This window comes from Thermobia domestica, chromosome 13 (assembly GCF_964235325.1).
Source record: "Thermobia domestica chromosome 13, izTheDome1.hap1.1, whole genome shotgun sequence".
In the NCBI taxonomy this organism is placed as follows: domain Eukaryota; kingdom Metazoa; phylum Arthropoda; class Insecta; order Zygentoma; family Lepismatidae; genus Thermobia; species Thermobia domestica.
The window spans coordinates 137914991-137935202 of NC_137466.1; the positions used below are offsets into that span (position 1 = coordinate 137914991).

At 37.7% G+C, this 20212-nt stretch overlaps 1 protein-coding gene across 2 annotated transcripts in view; it reads right to left on the reverse strand.

Moving 5' to 3' along the window:
* Positions 1-20212, reverse strand: part of LOC145668563 (cytochrome P450 6j1-like) — a 56840-nt gene that overhangs the window by 15529 nt on the left and 21099 nt on the right. The gene's annotated exons all lie outside the window — the stretch shown is intronic.

Sequence of the window (20212 nt, forward strand, 5' to 3'; positions counted from 1 at the left end):
CCCCCGAAATTTCGACTTTTGTGTAAATTTAGCCTAGTTTTAGGGGTAATTTTAGGAATTTTAATATAAAATACCCTCATATTGAGTTTGGACTTCCCCGAAATAAATTCTTGCGTACGCTACTGTCCATAGTAATAATTTTGTTTCTTTACAAAGGAGGATTACCCCTCATTTAACGAATAATTCGAGCAGTATTTAATCTTTGTGTTAGTCTAAATACTCATAACTAATACTTTTACTATATATTACGTACAATTACAAAATGTGTTATGTGTAATTGAAATTTGTGTAACCTTCCTATAACGGATATTTTTTATTTATAGAAAAATAATCATGTCTCATCGGTGTCCGTTATTTAGAGGTAATACTTCTAACATTTTTTATTATAATATTTCTGATACTCACTGTACAGAAATATTAGAAAATTAGGAATGCTCTCCACATGTATTACGAAGGTGTTCAGTTTCTAACAAAAATGTTTCGTAAGTGAACTTGTTTTTCAAAATTCAATACAGACATCAATATACACGCGTGTGCATAAGGGATAGCCAAATTCGGAATTTTTATTTTATAGCTTCCGGAAAGTAAAAAAAAAAAAAAAAAAAATAGGAATTCGGAAAAATTTCGGATTTCGAAAAATTCTGAAATTTGAATTACTGAAAAATCAGGAATTGAGAAAAATTCTGAAATTTGAAAAATTCCGAAATTCATAAAGGTGTTATTAGAAATTCTGGATCACGGTTTAAAATAGCAACCAAATAGTAGAAATGAGCGACAGGCTTTTGTTGTTGAGTTTTTGAGTTGAGATACCCGTAAGAAGAAACAATACATATAGTGCTCGTACAAAAATCATAGTGAAATAAGTCTTATGAAAAGAGATTAAGTAGTATCTTTTTCTTTCTTTTTGTTTTTAATAATCAAATTGACGTATAATTTGACTACTATTATTTACGTATGAGAGTTCCTATTATACTGTGTTTGCTATAGGCCAATGATCGCCAAACCGTCGATCGCGAGCTACTAGTAACTCGCATTAACGCTCCAGTTGGCTAACCTTGATTCCTCCACTGACGCTAGCGACAGGGGGCGCTGACGACAACAACTGCTTGTTTCTCCCGCACAATTGCCATTGTCAGTCTCATCTCATAGTTGATTGTATACGCGTGGGGTTGTGCATGTTGTTTTTTGTGTGTATATTGGACATTTGCAAACTTAGTTTGATTTCATTTTTACTTGAAATTTAAATTTACAGGCAATAAACAAATGTAAGATTCTTTAAAAAATAAATGGTAGTTATTTTGGTTGGTAGCTCACAGTAGGATTTAAAAACGATGCGGTAGCTCAAAAACGTCATAGGAGTAAGTTTGGCGACTACTACTATAGGTCATTCTCTCGTCCGTAACTATATATAAAAATGAGGTTTGTTTTCCAGTATCCTTTTCTTACATGGCTATGTAGGAAGAAACGAATTTCTCCAGATATGATAGAAGAATGCAATCTCGAAAGTATTAATTCTTTGCAAGAAAGACAAACACCGTGTGCATGGGCTTTTATCAGGGTTCTGCCGTTTCTTCCCACTTTCTACATTCCACCATTTTTCATCATTCTCATCATCTTCGTTTCTTCACAACATCACCAAATCGTTGGTAGTGTTGTGAGAACAAGAATTTTTTCCATTGTATTAGGTTGATGTGAATGAAATCCGCTCCAAGTACGTTATTTCCAAGGTTTAAAAATTGAAAGATACGATTACTGTTTAATCAAAATGATCACCGTATGCAACAACAGATTCTTGACATCAATCAGCCGGATGCATATTTGCGGATCCCAAACGTTTCAGATATCCTCTGATCTGATTGGCCGATATAGATACGGTATCACGAGTCATGATATACATATAGCACAAAGTAAACCGCGAATGTTGTCGGCTCTGCTAGCCGAGTGGGCTAGCCGGTGGGTGTAGCCGAGCGGTCTGAGGCGTTAGGCTGATGGTCGCGAGGTGAAGCCCATTGGGGATTCGAGTCCCTCTGAAGAGCAAAGGGTGGAATTTTAGCTGTCCTCGATATTTCTGTGTTCGTGTCCCTGTCGTGTCTAGTAGTCCTGAAAAGTGGTTGAAGTAGAAAATAAGTCAGCAAGTTTAAAAAAAAAAAAAAAAGTGGGCTAGCGCAACATGGTAGTGAACAAAGTCGTTTTTGGCGTGGGTTCAAATCCTGCCTACGGAAAGTTTTTTTTACTATTTTTAAAAAATTTTATAACACTTCTTTCGTTAAAATAAGATTAAAACTAGTATTCAAAAAGTGATTTAACGATTATTTTTTTTAAATTTTCATTAAATTTCTTTCATTAAAATAAGTTTGCCCTTGTACTATATACATCCACAGAAAATGTAGTAGTAGTAGGTTTGCCCTTGCACTATATAGATCCACAGTTAATGTAGTAGTAGTAGTAGTAGGAACGGGTTAGAAGAACCGCAGGGGTTGTTTGGGTTCTGTTCTCTACATCAAATTGTCAAGAATGCTGAAACATTTGGGATCGGCACAAATGCCAGCCAGATGGCGAATTGCGGAATACAGTGGATGGAATTTTTCTTTTTGTCAATCAGCTTGGATATTTATCTCATTTAGATAACAATCACCGTGGTGACAGGTAATTTCTAGCAAACAATTTATAATTTTTATAATATGTTCAACTTTGTTGTCATTCTAACATTGAGACAATGACATAATTAAATTCTGGCCCTCCATTCGGACTCATATAGGTCTGCAAGTATGCAACCTAAGGCCAGACAGTGAAAAAAGATAACCAATTATTGTTGATGCCCTCGAAGTTCTAATGATGAGCATTTCAAAGTATACTGTGCCACGGTTAAACAGCTATGAGTTGAATCAATAGTTTGTTAAACTGCGAGGTATCATTTATTCACACGCAAATTCAATGCGAGGGATCTGGATTCGATTCCCGGCAGGAGTCTATGTGGTTGAGATTCCACGTTTAACTGTAAGGTAGGTGTTGGCACTGAAAGAAACGTTAAAATCCAAACTAAGTAATAGCACCGTCGTCTTTAACACACTACTGTTATGATGATGTGTTGGTTCTGTTTTTGTTCTGAGATTGGCGTAGCAATTATGTACACTTTCTTTTGTGAAATCGTAATTGAGATCACTTCTTCACTCTCCACCCAGTATTACAAAGTTGGTTCGGAGTCCAACTCCCTTTTAGCCTCGGTTTCGAAAACGTCGTCGGCTTACTGGTTCGAAGATGATGAGAAAATGCACTAAAGTGGTAGAGCTTGGTACTAGAAATCGAAACCCAGGTAACACTTGAAGACTGTGAGTTGAATCTAACTAGGTGGGATAGCTTGACTGAATCAAAGAGACCATTTCACTTTACTTTTTATTAAAAAAAAAAAAAATAAAATAAGAATACAGATCAATTTAACAAACTCGGTTACTTGGAGTTACAACTTGGAAGTTTTTCTACATTATTCAAGTGGGAGCACAACCCCATAATACTCAATGGGTGCTAGAAGGTTTTTATGCTAAACCGCGAGTTATTGAAAATAGTAAAGTGTGAACTTTGTACATCGCAACTTGCATTGGCCCGAAAGGAAGAAATGTTAAGTCTCGAAGAGGGAATGTGGTCTCAGATTGATGGAACTTGAAAATAAAACTCATATTGATCACTAAACAATCTCAAAGTGCTCTTCCCGTGTGGAGGGGGAACTTAGAAAAAATTAGCACATACCTGATTCTTATGAAGAGCGTCCCTAACCAGAGCGAAGTTCACTGTTAGCCGTCCGTCCGTAGAATCACCCGGTGCGGCAGACAAGCCTCGTTTATATAGGCGCTTCGTCCCACGCATTTCTGCCTTTTCTGACGTAGCTCGAAGGCAACGTCACGAGCCTCATCGAGCATGGGAGAGACTTCTTCACGCGCATGCTCAATAGTGGTTAAGACTTCTAGGTTTTTCTATGATTTTTCTCTATCACGCCGGGATTGAAATTCCTATTTTACATTTATTTTTATAGTTTTATTTTATACCTAACTCTAACTACACAATAGATTGCATGTATTTATCACTTGCGTGGTATTCCCTAAATATTACATCTAGGACCCGGCTCTGTGACCTGAGTAAAATCAAAGCCAGGGTCATACCACTATTACATGCGTGTGGATTGGTGTCAATGAGGCATCAGGTCACTAATTCAATCTGACCCTCAACTGACTCCGGTCTCCCTATCTCTCTTTTGCTTTACTGCACACACAATTTGAAAAGCGCGGGCATCTCGCCCTATAATTTGAGTCCGGCTTAGGACTTCGAGGCACAACTGTGTAACAGTTATCCGCCGACCTCGGTAAAAAAAAAAATAAACACAAAAAAAAAATGTCAAAAGTTATCTTTCTGGCGTTTTATTCAAGTACAGAAACGGTTGTCCAAGGCAAGTTGCTGGGCGTTAAAGGGTTAATATAGAATTGGCCTTACGTTAGGCGCTAGGAAACTAAAAACAATCTTTCTTGAGGGATTGAGAGAGTATGCAAGACTAAACTGCAAGAGAGCGGGATTGTAAGATTTCATGCGTCTTAACTAACTATAGTACTTTTAAATGTTACTCAATTCCATTAATAAACTAGTAGATTAAAATATGTAGGATGAAACCTTACAATCTGGGAAGCCTTCTAGCTGATAATTATCAAAGGTTTCGTGGGAACTCACAATAGTATCTTTGTTTTGTTAAACCAATTCCTACCCATATTATTAAGCATGACTTCGAACCGATTATGAGTACAACTTCTAGTATTATAAAGAAACTTAAGATTTTGTGAGTCCACTGATTTGCTAATTACAATTGTATTTTACTGTACTGAGTACGATTTGAGTTATGCGTGTTAAATGTGCTTGTCTCAGGCTACTAACTTGTACTCAATTATAACTGAAGAAGTTCAACATCAAATACACTCAAACAAAAAAAATAGCGTGAAGCGCTTTAAAGTTTGACTGTGATGAACGATAAAATTACAAGAGTAGTTCTCATTGTTTATAGTATAAGCCAAATGGGATAACATGTAATGACGTAGACTAGTATACTCAATTGTGTTGCCTGAAATTTTATTTTTTTTTTTTTTTTTTTTAATTTATTGCGGGGTTGTGCTTTACAGTTTGTGAACAACATTTCTTATGTTGTTTCTATATACCAGTTATACTTTATAAATCATAGGCTAGACTCTACTTTCCAGAATCAAGTGACCATTTTATAACCTGTAATGTATTGAAAGTATTGGAGTACTCCCTTGAGTACACCTTTGAAGATATTTGAATACTCCATTACATATTTGGTAATATATTTGGTAATATATTTACTTGTAGCGTAGAAGCGATTGCATACTAAATGATTAAATCGCATATGTAAAATAACTTGAGTAATTAACAACTAGCGATTACAACAGTTGCTGAGTGCTTAATAAATGTTAGAAATGCGTCTATACGCATTTTATATTAAACTCATCCTATTGTTATCAAAAATGCATCTCACATTATTAGTTATTGCTCTTTATATTGATATTGCAATAAAAATGTAATATATTTCAAACTTACTGTATAGCTCTGTTCCATACAGGGTAATCATAGTATGTACATGTGTGTTTCTAAACTTCTACTCAGCTTGATTGCTATTTAGGCCTCGATTTGGTTTCTCTCATCCTGTGTGGTATGCATTACGCTAGACACATTGATATTCACGTATACTGATAACGTACAGACATTACAATCGATTAGCGCATTTTAGCACACCTAAGGATTACATCTAACAACTCTAGACTTCTTTTCATGAATCCATGAGAGGTTGTGTTAGCAATGGGAGATTCTGAATGGTTAAAATACTGACCCTATGGTTAGTGTGTTAGTTTATGCCCTAATGGCCTATGGTAATATCAGAACAAAATCTAATAATCAGGGATGCAGTTACATTTGCTATACCCAAAGACAGGTTTCTTGCAGGGGATTTCATATCGATTCCTTATAATTGGAGGGAAACGTCAGTGGGGGTTAGTATTGTTAGTATTCCTATTCTTATTACTTTAATAATAGTATGAACGTATGTTATGTCTTCTTTATTTAATTTTTTTTTTTTTTTTTTTTTTTTATAAACACCGAAATCGAAAGGGATTTCTTTGCGGTTACAAGGGGAATTTTACGAAGTCAAGTTACATCATGTTTCATCGTGTTAGTGGGTCTTGTTGATTTATAGGATAGATTTTAAACGCAAAAGTTAACCACAACATAAGCTATAGTTGATATGTTTTTAAAACACACCGGAAGTATGATCCGTTCTTTCTTTTAATTCTACTAGCCTTGACTGATAACGGGCCTCGGTTTCCGTTGTGGTGAACTTTTCTGTTTTTAAATCTTAAATGCCTAGTGTAAGGGATATAGTTATGCGGAGAATAACTCTATATGATGACGTCACGGTGAACTGTTGTTGGGCACAGTTAAATACAATGTGCAATGGATAATTTAATAAAGTACTTCCTTTTCTTTTTCGCTTCGATGTTTGCCAAAAGATAGCTATACAGAGGGTTCCAAAACTTACGGTCTTTAACATGGTGGAATGAAAATGTGTAAACTCGATTACTATACTCACATATAGGCTTCTTTAAATGTCTAAAAACAAACCTGTGCTGGTACATGACCAACAATAGAACTTTAATTTTAAATTTAAACAATAACTTTCCATGGTTTTCTTTCTTGTTTTTGGTCCGTTAGATCGTGGATATTACAATGAAATTGAGTTGTTTCATATATGGAGAAATATGTAAAGTCTCTTGATATTTGTTACAATCTTCTTATGATTTTTCACAACGCTGATTTGAAAGGAGTTTATATTCCTTTTAGTTTTGAGTCTTATCACTTGTCCAAATTTTGTGTTTGTACTGATACGAGAAGAGTTTTTCACCTGTAAGCAATGAACTGAGGTAAGTCAATGGAAGTCTGTCCATAGATAAACGAGATTTCCTTGTCACTGCAGGATTTTATAAAATTTTGTAGCACAAAGAAAGTTCTGGATCCGGATGGAAATTCAGATTTTAGATCACTGTTGCCCATTACTAAACAGTGATGGATCGATCAATAACAGTAATCGATTACCATATCATCCCTCTGGATCAGCCCTGGAGGGGGCTGACAGGTTGCAATCTGGATCCTTGGGTACCTCCAGATACCAGGGGGGGGGGCCTTACTCTAGACATCACACTGGGTAGGCAATGGATATGGCTCTGCAATCAGAGAGACTATTAGACTACATAATCATTAATGCGTTACATAATATCCTTGTCTTATGCGAAGTACTTGTTTACATAGGAAGTCCACCGAATTCCTTTTTTAATTGTTTATTATATATATTTATTCAACGGGGCTGACCACACATCAAATCTAAGAAAGATATAGTAATCAATGGAACCTGCAGGGGTTACCCAAAAATGAGGCTATTCGAAGGTGAGATTCGAATCCAGAATGTTTTTCCTCCAGATGTCCTGAATGTGCTGACCACACATCGTCAGCATCTAGGTATAGAAACCTGTTTAAATATTGTATGTGATTGTAGTAATATTACAAGAATCAATTTTGTATCATTGAACAAATAAACCAGAAGTCTAGAATTGAGTGTATGTGCGCTGACCACACATTATTGTTAGGATGCCGCTTGTGTTCAAGCTGTGACTGTGGATGAAGATCGAACAATGTCACGGTAAGACAAGTTCTTCTCAAATTGATTGATGTACCTAACTCGGCTTGTTTCGTTGTGAGTGGAATGATAATGATGGAGGAAACTGCATTGTTAAATATTCTTTCCACTTACTGTTATGATTAATGGGTGATGAATCATATGGTGAGTAAATCCAAGGTACTTTACAAGATGGGTCAAGACCTAGTGTGTTATGACACGTCAGGACGTAATGGCCATATTGACATACATTTGCCGTATCTTTTGTTTCAGCTGTAGTCAGGTTGAGAACTAGAGTATTAAAAGGAAGTTTGAATTTAGCCAGCGTGGCGGAAGTGAACTAATTATACAGCTTGGTATACTGACAAATGGCTTGGTAAATTATCAGCTCAGCTGACGAATGTTTGGAGGGAGAGAGGGGAAAAAGGGGGTTTTGCATCGCAACTGAGAGATTTCATCTAGTATACTGTTACAGAAGCCAGCTTCAGACCAGTGACATCTCAGCATTGTCAGATAAGTATATTTGCATTGTTTTTCTAATTTAGAAGACAAGAAGTGGTCAGTCGTTCAGATTTTCATGCATGAGTACAAGAAGTCTATTGTATACAATCTTTTATACCTTGGAATGTTAATATTATCTACCTTTTCTTTATTTATTTATTTTTTTTTTTAATTAACTATAACAAAGATTGTGAGTTTTGAATCTAGGTTACTTCGGAAACCCCAGAACTATTAAACAGAGTTGAGATTCAACAAGATTTAATTAAATTTAATTATACCATTGCAAATATGCTAGTTAAGAAAATTAGTTGCAAGGTATCATCAAAATTTGTTAATGAATTTAATTAAAAACAAAAATTGTAACTTATCTAAAGCAGACTGATATAAGTTTCTGGCAACTAATTGAACTAAAACACACTCAAGAAAAACGGATATAACTTAAGCATGCAGGATTTCATAATTGAACTTTAGTACTTTTTAGTACTTTATTGAAAATTTTCAATTAGATTAATCAGACTGCTATGACTGACTGATTTGTCTTTTTACACATTATTACAACTGTGTGTATCCATAGTGTTCAAGATAAGACGTATCTCACAATGGGGCAATCCAGCACTTGAGAAATGCTCAGTTAACGTGCATATTATTTTTTCACAATTGTAGTGTCTCGCTAAGTCTCTAATAATTTGTTGTCTCAATCGTTATAGGTTTCTTAAAATAATACTGTAGGGTTTTTAATTCTATAAGGTTAATTAAGATAAATGAGTCCCTCAGAGGAGGCCGTCTTATCTTGGGCACATGGTGATTTATCCATTATATTGCATCCTTTTTTTTTTTTTGTAAGTAACTTAGGAAGAATAATAAAGGAAAATGTCAAATTCCCTTGTCAAAGTGAATTGACAATCAAGTGATTAAAAATAACTATCTTTTAACAAAAATATAAAAAGGAAAATGAATACTCAGTTATTTCCAAGGAGTAGGTCCTTTCACTGCTTTCACCCTTACCCCTTATTTCTGGGCAGGTTCTGCTACTTCGACTTCTGTAAGGAAAAACCTGAAACGAAAAATTCTCACACCCACACATAGCATTATAGATTGGACGCGGGGACCTGCAGTTGAGTGTAGTGTCCCGGCTTCTTATGAGCCGACAATTAACGAACTTGGCAGTTGGGGCGTGACTAGATTTACCTAGTAGTTTCCTTTGTCTAATTTCTAACTATTAAGTATGATGCCAATTATTGCACTGTGTTAATTTATTAAGTATGATAATCAACGAGTTTAAATAAGATCTTAACTTTGTGGTTCATATTTTTTCAGCTTGTTGGAGTATTCGTATCATCTGTTGCTCGGAGAACGTAAAAGAAGGAGAAGGGAAGACTCACGTCTCCAGAGACAATAGGGGAGGTTTCTTGGTACAGGGTAAGTACTAACTCCTTGAATTGTTTCTACTAGTGAGTGTTAACATAGTGAGTGCTAACTTGAGTGCAATGAATTCGCAGTTCATATCCTGGGAGTATCCCATACTGATTTTATTACTACTGAATTAATTGAGAAAAACAAGAGATCATAATGAACGAGAGTGACCTAAGTTACAAGGTAACAGTGATTATACGAAGTGCGGCTTGCATTACCTGTGATTTTTGTAAGTGATTCCCTAAGGATAAACAATATCGTTGCTTAGTGTGTGTCACTCATACCAAAAAGTGCGTGAGTCGGGACTCGATCTCCGACTTATCTGTTTCCTTTCAACGTGAGATACAATTGCGTAACTGCCAATAATTTCCGGTAATTGAGACCATGTTTACAACGATATTAAGTTTGAATTAAATATTTCGGGGCCCGACTCAGGACCTCTAGTGTAGGTAGTGATGATATGCGATTCACTAAGTGTCCATTGAAAGTATTAGATTCTAACCTACTTTTACACAACCAATTCAAATACAAACTTGCGCTCGTGAGGAGCGATAATTTAGATATAGGATAAAAGAACTGATCCATTAGGGGATCGAACCAGGAATCGCTAAGAATCAATTGTTTATCTGAGACTATGGGTTATCCCAATCGTGATGATTTATGAGGCAACCTTATTATTATTATTCATTTCGTTGTGACGTCATTTCCCTATTTTCTTACTTATCTATTTTCCCGTTATAAATGTTGGTGTGTATAGAAGCTACACGCAACAACATCCTGAGTCCTTGTTAACAGCTGGACTCACTTCCGTCACCCGATAAGAGGTGATTTGCTTTTAGTTTTTAAGGCAGAATGAAAGACGAGTGTTGAGGAAGTATCTGTGAACATTATAAATATTTGCATCCAAACAAAATGCTATTCGATTAACTTTTAATTTTTAAAGATTACCCTTATGTTTGTTTATTTTCACAATTTATTTCACTTAAAATTTTAACTACTGTCACGTTCATATATTTATATCCTAAAGTTCGTGTACGCCATGCACTGTTGTGAAGCAGTGTTTTCCACCGACTAACAGGGCCGCTTATTGAGGGGGCCACCGAATTTTGAAAGTCTTTTGAATTGTAGGTTTAAACCTTTTGGCGGGCATAATCATAAGTTTTATTCTGAATAGCATTAAGTTAGTTTACACCAAATTTATTTAGAACCAGTTGACAGAGCTCGTGTATCCTTAATATGTGTCCCTTGATTTATGGGAATCTCCCAATATTCGAGTATCGAACCCAATTACGAAATGATGTACACGTACTCATTCGCTTCCAATGTTTTATTATGTTTATTATTATTATTAGTGTTATTATTATTATTATTATTATTTTAATGTACCAATGATAACGTGATTTAATACCATTCTGCGGTATATTAACAGCGTTATGTGCCTTTTACTTCAGACTAAGCCAAGATTTTAACTTGTATGACGGCAGTTACACAAGGATGAGTGAAAAACACGAGTATAGTGGTGTATTGGTAGGACATCATCTGGGAAGTTACTGTAGCCCATAACGATGTCATTGTTGTAACCGTTACTGTACATAACATGGCGATCAAGTTAGTGACAATAAGCGGGTTCTAGCCCATTACCCAATGGTGGGAGGACAGAAAAAAAAATGGAGGGGGCTCGATTTACCCCCAATATTCGTACGAAATACATATGGTAGCCTTAACACTAACTTAAGTTTAGCTTGCCACAATGAAATAATGATACCATATGATACTATCTAGTAATTTGATAAACATAACCGAAAACATTATTCTCAAATGAGCATCACTGTTAACACTTGATCTTAATCCAACATGAATATAACTAAAGGTAATGTAATCTTACTAACTTAAGGTAGTAAAGTAAAGTACACAAGTAGCTATTTACATTCTTTTAAGAAAATGGAAGACATAATGTTACATTATGTACAATATGCGCAGTAGGCACGTACATTGCCGTAGTTTGCTAATAGATTGGTCCTTGCTAAGAGATTGGTCATTTTCACAACAGCATAAGGTCACTTGTGTTCACCCAGAAGGGGTCGCAGACAAATTTCACTCTTATCTATGGATAGCAGCAGTAATAACAGCAGAAAACAACATGTCAGCGACTAAGGCGTATTTCTCCATATTTCATTTTCTACTTTATTGTATTTTAGTATATTTTTATTTTTTATTTTTTTTTTTTAAATTGTCTTGCCAATATGCTTCCCGCCCGAACTACGCGGAAAAAAAAAATAAAATAAAAATAATAATTGCTCAAGAAGAAACAAATGGGGTAGGCATTGTGTGGAGTAACCTATGTAAATATCTGGTGGGGGGGAATTCCAGCTTCCCTTTTCTCTCTTTTTTTTTTTTTTAAACAGGCAGATATCCTGGGTCACAGGAAAAACGTCCCGTAAGCATGCGTGTATCCTCAATAGGCATAAGTTTGTCGCGGAACAACCCAGAGCGGGCAATATTGACTCTGCTTTACTTTCCAGGTTAACGCATTCCTAGACACGAGGAGGGAGAGCGGCTAGTTTCACTTTTCGAAACAACAAGGAAGTAAAATAATCAGGCGGCGGCAGCGGATGGAATCCGATAAGGTGAATGAGGAGTTTAGTAGACCATTCAGGTACACTTGTGCATACAACTGTTTGTGATCACTGACAACATTTTCTCTTTCAGCTACGACGACACCGGTGTCTCTTATATTTTCCCGTGTTCGACAGCATATTGGGAGTCGTATAGAAGAGAAAGAAGGGTAACTCATTCGTTGCCGGCAACATTCACACAAAGAGAGAAAAAAAAAATACCATAATTGCCCCAATATGTTGGCGAAGGATTCCTTTAAGTATCAACTCGACATAACCTTTCTTGTGACGCGTCAAACTTTTACCGCGGTATAGTAGCTATGATAGGGCCCTGATTCCAAAAATGACTTATTTGCTCCTCTATTCAAGTTTAGCGCCGCCGACTAAGATGAGTGCCTATTCCCATAGTAGGCCATGGGTATCTAATGCCTGTTACAACATGGAAGAGGAAAGGGGAAATGGATCCCAGGAAGTAACCCTTAGTTTCTGCCTGATGAAGAGTTTACGACAATAGTTTTTTTTTTTTTTTTTTAATTTCACAACGTAGATTGGCTCTATCTATAGCCCTGTACGCAAGTGTTCCGGTATGCCAGAGGTCATGTGTGACTACATGTACTCCACTTTTTTGAGGTTTATAAGCTTTATGAGACAAGCTCTGCTATATGAGACATTCTATACACGCACTAGTTATTATACGTCTAGTCTTTTATTTTTCTTCTCTTTTTTTTTTTTAATCCGTCTCAATTGAGGCGACCGGGTCTCATGAGCGACCTAGATATTACGCTTAACATTCATCGTCCTCACTATCGCTAGAATCTTCCGGCTCGCGTAAGTTGTCTCGGGGAAAATACTTCTTTAATCTTTCAATAGTTACAATCTGAGTGTGGTTAGGATTTTCTACGAGTTCAATTTTACAAGCATTTGTGGGAGAAATACTCCTTAAGTAATACGGTCCCATATACTTGGGTGTTAACTTTGGAGAAATATCCTTCTTAGGCAAATAATCTCTACATAATACTAAGTCACCAACCTTTAATTTAATAGGTTGTCTAGTGCGATCAACGCGTAATTTAGTCTGCTGCTGTGCATGTGTCATAGCCTTCTGGGCTAGTTTACGGATTAACTTTAGTTGTTTCTGATGTTCCTGTATTTTCGTGAATTGATACGGGGTGTCCAATTGAGTGGGAAATCTGGCCTTTTGACCAAAGACAATCTCATATGGGGAATATTTCCTAATAGGGGAGGTTGATATATTATAAGTATACGCACACAAGCGGACGTATTCCGCCCACTTAGTAGGCTGTTTAGCCGTGTACTTAGTAAGGAAACTTGCAATGACAGAGTTGAATTGCTCACACAGCCCGTTCGTTGACGGTTTAAATGCTGCGGTTCGAACATGTTTAATGTCAAATAAGTCATTCAATTCGGCCATTATCGTTGATAAAAAATTACTTCCTCTATCCGTCAGTACCTCTTTAGGAGGGCCAAAACGCGTGATTAACTCGTCCAACATGGCCCTAGCCACTGTCGGGGCTTTAATATTTCGTAGCGGTACTAATATTGCGAAATGGCTGAGATATTCTATCATAACCAGGATATAGCTGTAGCCTGCGCTACTATGTAGCGGGCCAAAAATATCTAAACTCCAGCGGGAAAACAATTCCTCTTCTACCGGCAAAGGGTGAAGAAAACCTTGTTTCTTTTCTCTAGGGATGTTCACCCTCTGACATTCGTCACAAGAGCGTACGTAGTCCTTAACTATTTTCCCCATGTTCGGAAAATAGTAACGTTCGTTCACTTTAGAGTAAGTGCGAGAAAATCCCGTATGGCCTCCACACAGCGGAGACGAATGGGCCTCTTGTAAAATGTCGGGGATCGCCTTTTCTGGTATCACTAGTTTCTTATCTTTGTTCATGACTCGATATAACACATCGTCAACCACAACATAGGGTTTTAGAGCACGATCAGTAGGGTTATCTTTTTTCTTTTGTATTAATTCTCTAATTTTATCGTCCTCTTTTTGCATTGTTTTGATATCTATTTTGGGACATAGTACTAGGTTGCACACTTCTGCACAATCTTCTTCTTGACCAAATTTGGAGGGTAACTCATCCTTTAGCGGACATCTTGACAAAAAGTCGGCGGTCACGTTATTGCGGCCCCTGATGTGTTCGATTGTGAATTGATAAGGTTGTAAACGAATTGCCCAACGCATAAAACGAGAATTTAGCATCTTATTGTTTCTTAGATAACATATACCGTGAGCATCAGTCCGCACAATAAAGGGACGGTCAGCCAATAGGAAGTGGAAATGCAAAATTGTCTTAGTAACACCTAGCGCTTCAAGCTCAACCGTAGAGTAGTTGAGCTCCGCTGGGGACAAAGATTTTGAAAAATAGGCTATTGGGTGTTCTTTGTTATCTTCTTTAATTTGTGCAACGTATCCGCCTATTCCGTCTCGACAGGCATCCGAATAGACTATGGCGTCCTGATTCGGGTCAAAGTGGGCAAGGACCGGAGCAGATATAAGACAAGATTTCAAAGTATCCCATGCTTGTTTCTCAGTTTCTCCAAACTCGAATTTGGCATTCTTTTTAGTCAATGAAATGAGTGGTTTGGCAATAGTAGAAAACCCTTGGACAAAAGCTCTGTAGAATGAACAAAGTCCAATAAAACTACGTATTTCTTTGACTGTAGTAGGGTATGGTACCTTTGCTATAGCTTCCGTTTTTGCGGGATCTACACAAATTCCTCGTCTACCGACGATGTGACCAAGCACAGAGGCTTCTTCGTAACCAAAGTAACATTTCTTAGGGTTGAGTTTTAGGTTGGCCTCCCGGAGTCGAGATAAAATAATTCTCGTTCTTTCTATTAAATCTGAGAAAGAAGGACTAGGACAAACCAAATCGTCTAAATAACAAATTACATACTTCCACATAATGTCACCAAAGATAACGTTCATCATATTTTGAAAAAGAGCCGGGGCCGTGCTTAGTCCGAATGGTAGTCTCAAAAATTCGAATTTTCCACGGCTGCAGATGAATGCAGTCTTCTCTATATCACACGGACGGATTAATAATTGGTTATAACCGTTTTGCATATCGAGCGTATTTATGTATTTGGTACCATTCAGAAATGCTAATATATCATCTATACGCGGCACTGGCGTATAATTGGGCCTTAATATTAAGTTCAGTTTTCTGAAGTCGACACATATACGCGGGGAGCCATCTTTTTTAGTTACTATCACAATTGGTGCAGAATATGGGCTTTGACTTTCTCGGATAATATTGCTATCTAACATTCTCTGAATCTCTGCCGCGACTATCTCTCTCTGTTTTGGTGTTTCTCTATAGGGTGGATGAGAAACAGGTATATCTGTAATGACCTCTAAGGGGCACATAAATTTATCGGTAGCCGCAGTCAGACGAGACTTGTCCCAGGCTACAACGTCCCTAAATTCCATCAATAAGTCCAGTAATTGATTTCTTTCTTCTGGGTTTAAGTTTGGGCCAATATTTAGTGCTTGAGCTAATTCTTCCTTTGTTTGGGGGACTTTCTGGGGTTGTTCAGGGACTTCCACGTCATCTGTTTCATCTTTGTTAGTAAGGTGTATGATCTGATTAACGGCCTGTACGTTATCCTCCGTTTCGTCAGTTAAGGACTCGGCCTGGGGTACAAGTTTCCCTAGGTAAAGGTTTTTAGACAAAGATCTGGTTCGATCTGAACTATTGAAAATAGTCAGAGTAATATTTCCATTGTCAGTGAAAACTGGACCTCTCGGGATCAAACAGGAGTGCCAATATCGAATTCCTTTGGACGGTAAGAATTCCCAAATATGCACGTTCCCGGTCGGTGCGGTAATTTCTATGTCATATGAAGCCTTGGACGGCACGCGGACATTTGTCGGAAGGTGTACTTTGTAGGTAGTGTACGGATAGATATCAAAAAGTTCGTCGCCTAACCCCAAGGGGTTTGGCACAACCTTTTTCGGACTATGATCCTGGGCAGAACTCTCTAGGTCAGGGAGAGTTGCTGGATTATTTTCACTTCCTTGCGTTATCAATTGTTTTTCTAATGACTCTAACTGACCACTGTCTGATTTTTCCTCTACAGGCTCACGAGGCGCCTGGGAGGCCAGGGGTGGCTTTACAGAGTGTTGGTTCTTTGTGTTATATCTTGTCGCATAAGACGCATTCTCTTTCTTTCTCGGTATAATCTCTGTATCCGAACTATCTGTGGAACTAACTGCAGAAGTTCCACTAGGGCCTGGCTGAGGGTCAAAGTTGGATAGGTTCTTTTCCTCTGTCTCTAAGTCAGGCGAATTGGTAAGTTCCAGCTCAGGAGCACTGGAAGACACCTTGCTTTTCTTAGTTCGTTTACGTTTTGCATTCCTACGTCTATTGACTTTCCCATTCGTTTTATTCGTAGGCTCCGAGGGAAATTTTGTAGTTTCCCTGGAACACACGAATACGCGGGACGCAATTTCTTCAGTATGAAGTTTTTGTCTCTTATCGGGTACGCTAACAACAGGATTTATGTGATTTCCGGTGACCAATTCTGGAGACGGATCCTTTTTCTTATATGAGAGGTTCCGTTTCCTATAAATTGGTTTGTTTCCATGAGGGGGGACAGAGTAAGCCGTTTGTCCAGCATTACCGTTCTGTCTTGATTGGGAATCATTAAACGATCTTTTTCCTACTGATGGTGGGTATCGTTTAACATGTTTTAAATCTAAGGTATGAATCACACCATGACGATTTCCATATGTACTTTTTGGGACTGTGAACCATAGGTCTTCAACATGATTCCCGTCTTTATCTGCTAATTCCATGTATTTGGAATGAATGGTGGTGACATACTTGTGCAGAAAATCTATCCCCAAAATAACGTCATAGGCGCAAAACTGTGGGTCAACTATAGCTACGTCTAGGAATCTTCGTTTGGTTGTTTTCAAGTGATCCTTGAAACAACACGCTATTCTCACCACAGGAATGTAATCTGTGGGGTGGGCACCGACGCCGCGAAGCTTCACATAACCCTTCAGTCTTTCCGTTAGTGGAAATTTTGGAGGTAAGAGGGTTTTTGAAGCTATCGAAATTTCAGAGCCAGAATCGATAAGAGCTTGCGCCCAGCGGTCTCCTATTTTTATCTTAACTGTACAAAGCTGTGCCTGCCCATGGCCAAGGCCATAGGTATTTTGGTGATTGTTCCTATACAATTTGTAACCCGGTTCTGCTACTACTTCGTCTGTGTAACAAGAACTAATCTGTACAAATCCTGGTTGGTGTTGTTCTTTAATGCTAGACCAGTCCAAGCGGTCATTTTCCCATATTACGTCATGGCTAATTCTCTGACTAACTAATCGTTGCGCTGTGTGAAATTTTCTAAGATATTGTAAGCACTGTTCGAGATCATCGCAATCATCCACTTCAAGCATCAGCTTATTTAGGATGTCTGGCAACAAACTCATTCTAAGTTTACTCATCAATTCACTTTCATTAACCCAACCTCGCAAGAATTTCAAATCCTTTATTAACTTATAAATGAACGCTAATGTACTTTCATTGGGTTGTTGTTTTCTTGTATCAACGTCGTATTCTAATTTTGCAGTATACTCAATACTAGGGAAGGCTTTTTTAAGTTTTTCCTTCATCTCGTTATAGTTTAAAGGTGAAAGGTTTGCTAGGTCTACTAAATAGAAGGAGAAAGCTTCCCCTTTTAGACAGTAAGGAAGATAATTTACTATTTCTAAGGTTGACCATTCGTATATGCTAGCCACTAATTCATATTCTTGCAGAAAAAGTTCCACACACTCATGTCTATTACCAGAGAAGGAGGGAATTTCAACATTTGGATAGATCTTGAATGCTTGTGGTTTAGCACCAATAGTAGAATTTTGATTGTCACCCTCGGGAGGAGGGTTGCTAACTTTGCCTGTTACTACTGTATCCGTAAATTTAGGTTTCTCAAAACTATATGGTATAGATGGCTCGGTAACCGGACTAGTTTTAATTTCTTGCTCAGATTTTAAATTTATACGAGGCTTATCCTCAGGATCTACTTTTAAAAAGGACGAAAAATTTGATTTTTGCTTATTAGAGGTCTTATCTTCACTGGATGAGTGTGAGACGGGCTCATCTTTCAGATCTAAGGACCTGTCTAACGAAACCGAGGTGTTGAAATTTTCAGAAACGGACCTATAGTCGGTATCAGTTACGCTTCTATTTTCAAACTCAGAGGTTTGTTCTGGGCTAAATTCTGAGATATAAGATCTATCTTGTTCGCTGAATGCTGATTTTTCTGTCTTTTCCCCTTCGCTAAACTCTAATTTCTCCATGGGGGCCATGGGTGTAACTACGCTACTAGGTGGCGAAATAAACACTATCTGTAAGGGATTTAACTTTTCCTCTTGTTGGTACTTTTTCATTTCTTTAGTCGCAGGTGATTCACTAGGTTCATTATAGGAACTCAATTTAGAACTAGTACTAGCTGACGGTTGTAAACCACTATTCTTATCCCTATCAGTTAGTTTGTTAGACTCACTTTGGGTGGGAGAGGTTGAGGAATCGTTTCTATTTTCTACTTCATCCAAACAAATTACAGACGCACCAAATTCCGCGTATTCAAAGATTTTACCAATGTTTTCGTTTATTCTACTTTCAGACCAGGAATCGCTATTTTCTTTTTCTTCTTTCTCAATTTGCTTCTGGTGGTCAGAGCAAACTGAGGGAAAAGCATCATCACTTTTCGTCTCTTCGCCTAACCTCCTCTCAACTGGGGCAGGGGCGACGAGGTCATTTCTCTGGTCAGCGTCCTCTTTGGGAGGGTCTTGATTCGTTACTCGGGGAGTAGAGACCGTGGGAGGATCCCAATGGTCATATCGGAGTTCTTCTTCGGAGTTCCACGAAGGTTTTGACTCATCCTCCAGGGATGACGCAGGAGAAGACTCCGGGTTGTCGTCCTGTAATTTCGCTATTTCGTCGTTTTGTAATTTCTCTAGTTCGTAACCTAACCAATCGTCTTTCAACGATTCGCCCCCATCTGAATCTGCACTACTAATATCTCCGTTTGACCACCTAACTTTACTAACGACACTGAGTATGTTATCTATACTGTCCAAATATTGCAGTTTCTCTTGGAGGGTAAGGCTATCTTCAAACATGACAGGGTTGGTTTGGGTAGCTGTTGTCCGAAGAACCTTAAGTTCACGGTCTGTATCAATTCGGATCATTTTAGGAAACTTATATTCGGTCTGGACGCTAACATCTTTCTTTTGAACATCGTCGGTCTGTATTTCCATATCAAAATTTCCAACTACATTTTCCTCAGGTAATAAATCTTCAAAGGGGGCTGAGGGGTCCGCTTGAAATAAAATACCTAATTTCTCTTCTTCGTCACCTTGGCGACGAACAACTGTGACCTGTACTTTCTTGTTTCGTAGTTGTTTAGTTAAAGGTCGAATTAAGTTTCCTACTGCTGGGGACAGTTCTGTTTGTAATGAATGCTTAATCTGGTCTAATAACGCTTCATCGTTAGATTGTGACAAAGAGCGCGATTCATTTTCATTATTCTCGTCAGGGTTCTCAATTTTCGTTTCCCTTGGTTCGGTTCCTATATTTGCATAAATTGGCTCTTTATTCGTGATTGCCTTGGGTTCGAGACCAATATTTTCGTAGATTGGCTCTTTACTCATTGATGTTCGTGATTGAGTATCTAAGTTAGCATACATGGTTCTAGGACCGATCTCGGCATAAACCGTTTCATCACTACTACCAGCATAAAAGGATTGAAAGGTGGGTCTTTGAATTTCTAATGGCGTTCTAGGATCTGACAGTTCGTATTTTATAGGAAAATATAGCGCTACTGGGCTATCTGGTCCCTTCGATACACCAATATCTTTATTTTCTACACTTAACACTAAATTACTTAATCTATTGTCCTTATCATCTAACTTATTATTATC